The sequence below is a fragment of the Delphinapterus leucas genome, chromosome 17, assembly GCF_059928025.1.
Source record: "Delphinapterus leucas isolate spDelLeu-1000000601 "Yukka" chromosome 17, BTC_Dleu_Yukka2, whole genome shotgun sequence".
NCBI lineage: Eukaryota > Metazoa > Chordata > Mammalia > Artiodactyla > Monodontidae > Delphinapterus > Delphinapterus leucas.
This window is the reverse complement of record NC_143145.1, coordinates 79558795-79566973: the sequence shown is the minus strand read 5'-3', so window position 1 is coordinate 79566973 and position 8179 is coordinate 79558795. Positions and strand designations below refer to the sequence as shown.

The window sequence follows — 8179 nt, the reverse complement described above, 5'->3', positions numbered from 1 at the left end:
CGCCGCTCTCGGGGCTGGGAGCCCTCAGGGAGCGCCAACCCTCTGCGTGCTGAGAGTGGGCCACTGTCCCAGGGACGCGAAAGGACTGCAGGGTGTGGATGGGCTGGAAGGGTCTCCCCTCTCCTGCTGCTCGCTCCCGCCTCCAGCCCTCGCCTCCCCGTGATCCCTGTCCCCCAGGAGGGTTTGCGAAGGCTAGGGCTGCCTTAAGGACTCGCAAAAGACCACAGGGGTAGTTCAAAGGGTAAATAGAAAAACAATGATCAGCACACAAGATTGGGCTAGAGGGAAAACACGTGGGCTTGCTAATTGCCCATTACTGGATTCTTGTCCTTTTCTAGTTGGAAGCCCAGTAATTCTCCTGGAGGTCCACGGAAGACCTGGAATCAGCCTCCCTATTTCTCTGTTCCGTAAGTGGGACGAGGAAAGCTCCAGTCACGTTTTCCCGCCTTACTTCTCAAACCCGGAAACTTGGAACTTCGTGTCTCCTGGTGGTTGGAAAGTTTGGCGGATCTTGGCCGCTGTCCAACAGATTTATTCCCGAGGCTCTGTCCTTGGTGGGAACTCCAACAGGAGTGGGCGATAGTTACCCTCCCAGGAGGGAGCAGCCCCGAACACTGGACCCAAGGCCCTACAAAGAAGCCTGGAAATACTTCATCTGTTCCACTTGTTTCTGGTGCCAAGAAGGATACTAATAACATTTCACCACCGGGCACAGCCTTCTAGTGCACGTTGATTGCCAACTGCTCCGTATAACTTTCCCATAGCTATGTTGCTTCCTCTGCAATTGAGAGCATCAGTCACGTACAAGCAGAGATATCTGAAAGAAAATCTATGAGGACAGTATAAGGAATGATAAAATGAACATCACTGGGCGTCTATACATGGCTCCTTTAGGAACATTTTGCTAAGCATCGCTTTATACTTCTTACAGCCTTTTTCTTGTAAGCCATGGTTTTCTTTCTTCCCTTCATCATTTTTTTTTAAACATGTTTATCGGAGTATAATTGCTTTATAAAAAAATATGGAACGCTTCACGAATTTGCGTGTCATCCTTGCGCAGGGGCCATGCTAATCTTCTCTGTATCGTTCCAATTTTAGTATATGTGCTGCCGAAGCTAGCACACCCTCATCATTTTTATAAGTGGCAAGAATCCAGCTTTCTCCCTACCTCCAGATTAACATGGTGCAGATTGGTGTAGGGAGAGAGAAGTGTAAGAAAAAATAATTTTTCCCCACTGGATTCAGAAGAGCCTCCATATTTCCAGATCATTCAAGGCACAAAATAAAAACTAAAAAGTAGAAAATATGTTCTTTCTTTAAATAAAGGTCTTTATAATAAAATTTAAATGAAGTTTTGTGGTTTGTAACATCAGTGTTCAAATTTCAATTGTAGATGCTAAAATGTGCCTATGTGCATTTTCTTCCATGATTAAAAAAAAAACTTTTAGGTTTAAATTAAACATTTCTAAGCTTAAATTTCTGTCAGCGATCCAGCATTTATTACCATCGTATTACATCTCTTCAAAATTGGATTTTTAAAAACTTCCTTAGCATCTGTAATTGATTTCTGTTCGATGGCCTTGTGAACATCAGAAGATGAGATAGTTCAGGGCGGAAGCAATATTATCATCAACATCTTGACACCTGGGGGAAGATAACGATGTCTCCACTTTGCTCCACAGACTTACCACTTTCCTCTGTCTCGAGGGAAAATCCACGTGCAGTGTGTAGAGTCAAAATGATGTGTTTGTGTGTGCGTGGTGTGGTGTTATGGGTGAGAATGTGAACCGTTGATAAAAAAGCTCTTCACTCCAATCACTCATATATGGGGAGTAGCCCCTGAAGGTCAGTGGGGAGTGGAGATGAAAATGGTGTGAATGATCAGTCATGCCTGTGTGATGATGTCTCCATAAAAATCCCAAAAGTACGGGGTTCAGAGAGCTTCTGGGTTGGTGAACAGTGGAGGTGCTGGGAAAGTGGTGGCCCCGGAGAGGGCATGGAAGCTCTGTGCCCCTTCCCAGGTACCTTGCCCTCTGTAGTTCTTGCATCTGTTTGTTCCTCTATATCCTTTGTTATACCCTTACATATTCAACTGGTAAAGAGTAGTCAACTGTTTTCCTGAGTTCTGTGGGCCACTCCAGCGAATTAATCAAACCCGGGGAGGGGGCCATGGGAACCTCTGATTTATAGCTGATCGGTCAGAAGCACAGGTAACAACCTAGACTTGCAATTGGTATCTGAAGTGTGCGTGTGTTTGGTGGGGGTGGGGGTGGCAGTCTTGTGAGAATGAGCCCTTATCCCGTGGGATCTGATGTTATCTGCAGGTAGGTAGTGTCACAGTTGAGTTCAATTGCAGGACATTCAGCTGGTGTCACAGAGTTGCCTGATGTGGAGAAAACCCACACATCTGGTGTCAGAAGTGTTGAGTGTACTAGTACCGTAAGAGCAAAGGAGAAACACAGGAGGAGGACCGAGTTTTACCCAACTCACGTGGGAATGTGAGCTGCTGGTAAAAAATTTTTAAATCCTTAACTCCAATCCCTCATACATAGAAAGTAGACCGTGAGGGTCATCTCGGTGTAATCGGAAAAAATACTCTCTTTACAATGCTCCACCCAAGACCTATCACGTATTGAATGGGTGCACTTCTACCAAGAAAAACTTGGGGAAATTTGAATAGCTCGACCTCTGAGTAAATCTTATTACTTTGGAAGATAAAATAGTAGAGAGTCATTATATTACTTTTCAATTTCTGGAACACTTAACTCTATGTCACAGCTAAGTGTACTCGTTTGTCCATTTATTCATGTATTTGTACATTCTTCAACAAAGCCATATGAATGGGGGGCGGGGGGAAGCACTATGCTATATGTTGTGTGTAGGTTAACATATAAAAACAAATTACTTAAAACAGCTTCTTCTTTAGATGGGTTTAGAGTCTTATCCAGCAGTATTTCCAACATTGTTTGGTCAGTGGAGTCACCTCAGAAGCTTTGAAAAATACTTGTGCCCGGGGTCCTCCTGCATAGAATCTGATTCAATTCATTTAGGGTAGGGTCTGGGCAACAAAACATGAATGAATTATTGTATAAAGTCCAAAATACAATTTGGTCATCTGAACTAGGGACTTTATATACTCTCATTACCAGAAAGCATGTGCCTATGAAGGAAACATCTCCGTACTTGCATTGATGTAATAATATGGATAGCTACAATATATAAAATGCCTCCTATATCCTAGACCTGGTCCTCATTTCTTTACCTTTAATTTCACTGTCTCATTTAGTTTTACAAATTACATTGGAAATCCTAACCAGTAATTACAAACCACACTTAGTCTTTGATTTGGTACCCTGAATATTACCCATCTTCATTTTAATTATGGTTTCATAAATTGTAGTGTTTTCAAATTTGCAGTTGTTTTCCTTGACCACATTTTATGTTTACTGATTCTTTGTACTATGTCGGTAAGTCCTAAATCTTGTAGTAATGTCTCCAAATTACATACAGAATGTGTTACTTTAGGGAAAATATCCCCTAGACAGTTCATCCTATCCGTGATTTATGAGAATCTTATGAAAATCATTCAACAACAAAGTGGTACTTCCTGAGGGACTTTTATTTATTAGGTTTGGGAGTTAGTTTTTCCCTGAGGGAGACTCCCTCTATATAGGTACTATGAGAATGAAACATAGGGATTTATTTTGAAATACCGAATTTTAAAACTAAAATCAAAGTATGCCATATTTTATAACTAAATTAATATTCAGTCTTTCACTGGCCTCTTATTTAAGGGTGACCTTTCCAGTAAAACTAATGCCTCAATCTCTCCTGTAGAAGAGAAGACTTGTTCTTTTTACAGACCATTCATTTGAACCCCACTGGGCCACCTTCTGTTTTAAGGCACCTCATTATGCATGTGTATATAGGTTGACCTACCTAACAAGGTTATGGGGTGAAATAGCTGTTTGTTTCCTTAGAACCTAACCAACCCGGAGTCCTACACGTTTTAAAGTTTCGAAAAACATCATTAATGGTTTTGATGGGAAAGGTTTACATTTTATCAACTCGCTAGTTAGAATTTACTGTTGTCCAGAGTCATTCAATATTTTTCTAAAGTAATTCAAATGTAAACTAGAGTGATATGCAATACATAATATAATGCAACAAGAGAACGCAGAGTACTGAAGTTTGTTTCCTGGGGAGACTAGCGAGAAATGACTAGATTCTAAGTCTTTCAACCAGAAAATAAAGGATTTCAGAATGATGAGGAAAGTTTGAAGGAAATGATATAGGGCCCACGGATACCTCACATGGTACTCAATGACTCATAAAATGCAGTATTTTTTTACATAATATGGGAAGTGTGCCATGCTTGTACATTTTACCATTGAGTGTGGTACAGTACTTTGATCTTCAACAATATACAACATTTGTGGCATAATAGCTATAATAGGACTATTCAGCTATTTTACACAGCCATAATCCAGTCCTCTCTCATCAGGATAAACTGTGAGGACAAATCCTTTCAAAATCAGAATTAGTTCCTTGTAGGAGAGGGAGGCTACAATTATGCCTTAAATAGGAGCAGCTGCAACATGGTATCGGCCTGGAGAGTGGCAGTGAAGTGTTTTTCCAATGCAATTAAATGGATTTTTTTTTGATGCAAACTAATGTTCTATAAAAAGTCAACTGCAAGGTGAGTAGGTGTCGGATTGATGAGATGAAAGGAACAAGCATTTTGCTTACCTGAGTTAATATTCCTGCCTTGGTAAATGATATTTTGGTGAAAATGGATAATCAAACCTCCTACTTTCCCATGAAGTGGGCCCAAAGGGGAAACAGAGTAGCACAAAGGAAAGAATTCTGTTTCACTTGTACACCCTGTGTCTTATTTCAAAATGTGTTCAGAGCTATGTTTTGTTATTGTTGCTTTTCAAAAAGATATGATGAGTCAACAGCAACACTTCGACTTAAACAAGAAAGGCAGCCCTTGGGTTGAAAAATCTCAATATAACTCATAGGACTTAAACTAGTCAGCACCTACCTCCACGGTGAGACAAAGAGGGAAGGGCACTTCGTTTTTGACCATCAAGATGATTAAAGGATTTGAAAATAAGAACTTTAAGAAAGATGAAAGGACCGGAGAGGGTAATACTGACAGACAATGTAATATCTTAAAATTGTGTCCGGAGAGGGTAATACTGACAGGCAATGTAATATCTTCAAATTGTGTATCTCAAGAGTTCTTTGACAAACAGCCAGAGAACACCTCCACTGAAGATACGACATAAAGAACTGGATGTAATTCTAGAGCACTGAGGATTTAGTCACACATGAAAATAATTTCCCCCAGTGATCTTGAATGTATTGTCAAAGGAGAGTGTGGGCTCTCCTTAGGACAGATTTTAAAATCTCGGCACCCAGGGAAAATTTGTGAAGTCACCTAAGCATCCACTGACACCCCTCCTCTTCTTGAAATACTCCTTCCTTATAAAAGTTCCAGTGGACAGAGGGTTTGAACTTAGCTCTAATTATCTAAAGGGTTTTGTACTCATAAATTTTAGTTAGGATAAAGTTCATCCCAAAAATGAACGAAGACATCTCCTGTAGCTCTTTGAAATCTAAAAATGCTTTCTTTTACATTAGCTCTCATTCCTGAGTATTGTCAAGGACATTGGTTACAAACAGAAATAGCAACATCTGATTTTGCAGGCAAAATTTAAGATATGATATAAAACTAGGAATTAAAATATTTAATATATTTTTAGAATGGTACTTTTTAAAAAGGATACTCTCAAATGATAGAGATGGCCTTTTGGGATGGTCTCAGAGCCAAGGATGAAAGAAAAGGAATCCTCCTGCTTCACTATACTGTATTGTAATGCATAGCCTTCAATTCGCTAATTCGAAAATCACACATTTTTAAGACAGCAAGAGACTCTTCAGCTCCCATTCAGGCTGATGGTTGCTGCTGGATCCCCACTCCTCCCACGAACTCTTCCAGGGCGGATTAGGCAGGTGACTCTTCACCCTTAACCTTCCCCGTTTCCACCTGTAGTTCCTGATCTCTGCCCTGATTAAGTACTCACTGCTTCCTTCCACTATAAATCTACTTATACTTGACCTTTACATAATGCAATTACCTGTCTATCCATGCATTGCTTTAATGTTTCCATTTTGTTCCTACTGGCATTCCAACATGTCTGTCTGTGTTAATGTGTTTGATGCTCTATTATAAGCTCCTGGAGGGAAGGGACAGAATCTCTTTAGATGGGATCGGTGGCCCTCATATATCAAGTCCCTAAAAAGTGTCCTTTGCAAGAAGACAACTTAACTTGTATATTTTTCCTTGGTCTCAGAAAGATTTAACTCAGGAAGCTATTGGTAAAGATTCAGGATGTCATAATATGTAAACACTTCCACTTTATTGACAAGTTGGGAAGGGTTACAATAGTGCTATATTCTCTATGTTGCCTCATCTGGATTATTATGGTTGAATATCACTTATAGTTAAGGAAACCACTATTAAGGTCCCTCTATATACCCATACCCTCTATATACTGCTTTACCCAACTATAACCTCTAGAATAGAAATTAACCAGAGAAAGAATGGAGAAAAGCGCATTTAAACAGAGAGAAGAGCATAAACAGAGTCAAAGAGGCTTTCAAGACAAAGAAAAGTTTGGGAACAATCAGAACAAGCAACTGGGTATGTGTTGTAGTTTTTAAGGTGCCTGGTATTAGGACAGAGGGATGGGAGTCACGGAGAGGGAATCAGATCCCTGAAAGTTTGTCTAAAAGCTGGAACTTCATCGTGAAGGGACTGGGGATTCTTGAAAGGCTTTTATATAGGAGCTGACTTTGATATATTTGTATTATAATATTTTATGGACAATGGGATTTTCGTGTATTATTTCCATTACAATAAGGATTTCATAAGCAGTTGTAGGAGTTTGTGCTAAAGGAGTAACCAGGGTACTCCTTTTACTCAGATTTCGTTAATACGCCATTTTCGTAGTTGTGGTTTATAAATACACCTGGAAAATATTAAACCGTGCAAAGTGATACTCTGTGATCTACCTATCTCTTCAGCCTAATCTTTTCCCGTCCTCACAATCAACCCCCGAATTATAAATTACAGCAAATACTAAATTGGTTAGACAGGACTACAGCCCCTTAATCTCAATTCTGAACTTCAAAAAGCTCGATAACTTGAAGTTGTTTCATGGAACATTCAGCAGCAAGATCTAGAGGCAACATCTAATCTGAACTGACAAGATGCTCTCTATAGAATTTATTGCTCCGACTTGGTGACTATATGTTTTACTGCAGATAGTATTGTGTTTGATTATGGGGTGCTACCCCAAATCTGGCATCAAGTGGGGGGGTTATTTAATATACTGTATAAGCTTTCAAAAATTCAAAAACTGTGAATTTCAAAACACATTTGGCCCATAGGGTCTCAGATAGGGGATTATGGACCAGCACTTGTAATAATTTAAAGTCACCATGATTTTTTTTTGAAGCAAATCCACTGAGAAATAATTTACCTACAATAAAATCTGCTAATTTTAAATGTGCAATTTGATGAGCTTGAGAAATATATACATTTGTGAACCATCTTCACGGTCATATAGAGCATCTCCATCAGTCCAGAAGTTTCCCTTGGCCCCTTTGCAGTCAATCCTCTCCCCAAATCCCCAGTGCCCAGAAACACTTGACCTGATTTTGGTCACTCTAGCTTTGTTTTTTCCAAAAGTCATATAAATGGAATCTTTCAATATGTGGTCTTTTATGTCTGATTTCTTTCTCTTAGTAAAATGTGTTTGAAATTCATCCACATTGTCAAGTCTATTAGTAGCGTGCTCCTTTTTATTGCTGAGTAATATTCCATTATGAATATAACACAGTTTTGTTTATCCATTCATTGGTGATGAGCATGTGGGTTTATTTTAGCTCTAAGTACTATGAATAAAGCTGTTATAAAAATCCAAGGGTAGGTACTTGTATGGACGTATGTGTTCATTTCTTTTGGGTAAATATCTAGGAATGTGACTGCTAAATTGTATGGCAAATTCATATTTAAATTTATAAGAAATTTCCAAACTGATTTCAGAAGTGATTATACCCCTTCTCATTCCTGCCAGGAATGTATGCAAGATTTGATTGCCCCCAA

At 39.5% G+C, this 8179-nt stretch overlaps 1 non-coding gene across 1 annotated transcript; it reads right to left on the bottom strand.

Annotated features, from left to right (window-relative positions):
• Nucleotides 1-1015: 1015 nt before the first annotated feature.
• LOC115803742 (U6 spliceosomal RNA) lies at nucleotides 1016-1122 on the bottom strand. Its single transcript, XR_004024518.1, has one exon. It is a non-coding gene; the product is annotated as a U6 spliceosomal RNA (small nuclear RNA).
• Between the last annotated feature and the right edge of the window lie 7057 nt (nucleotides 1123-8179).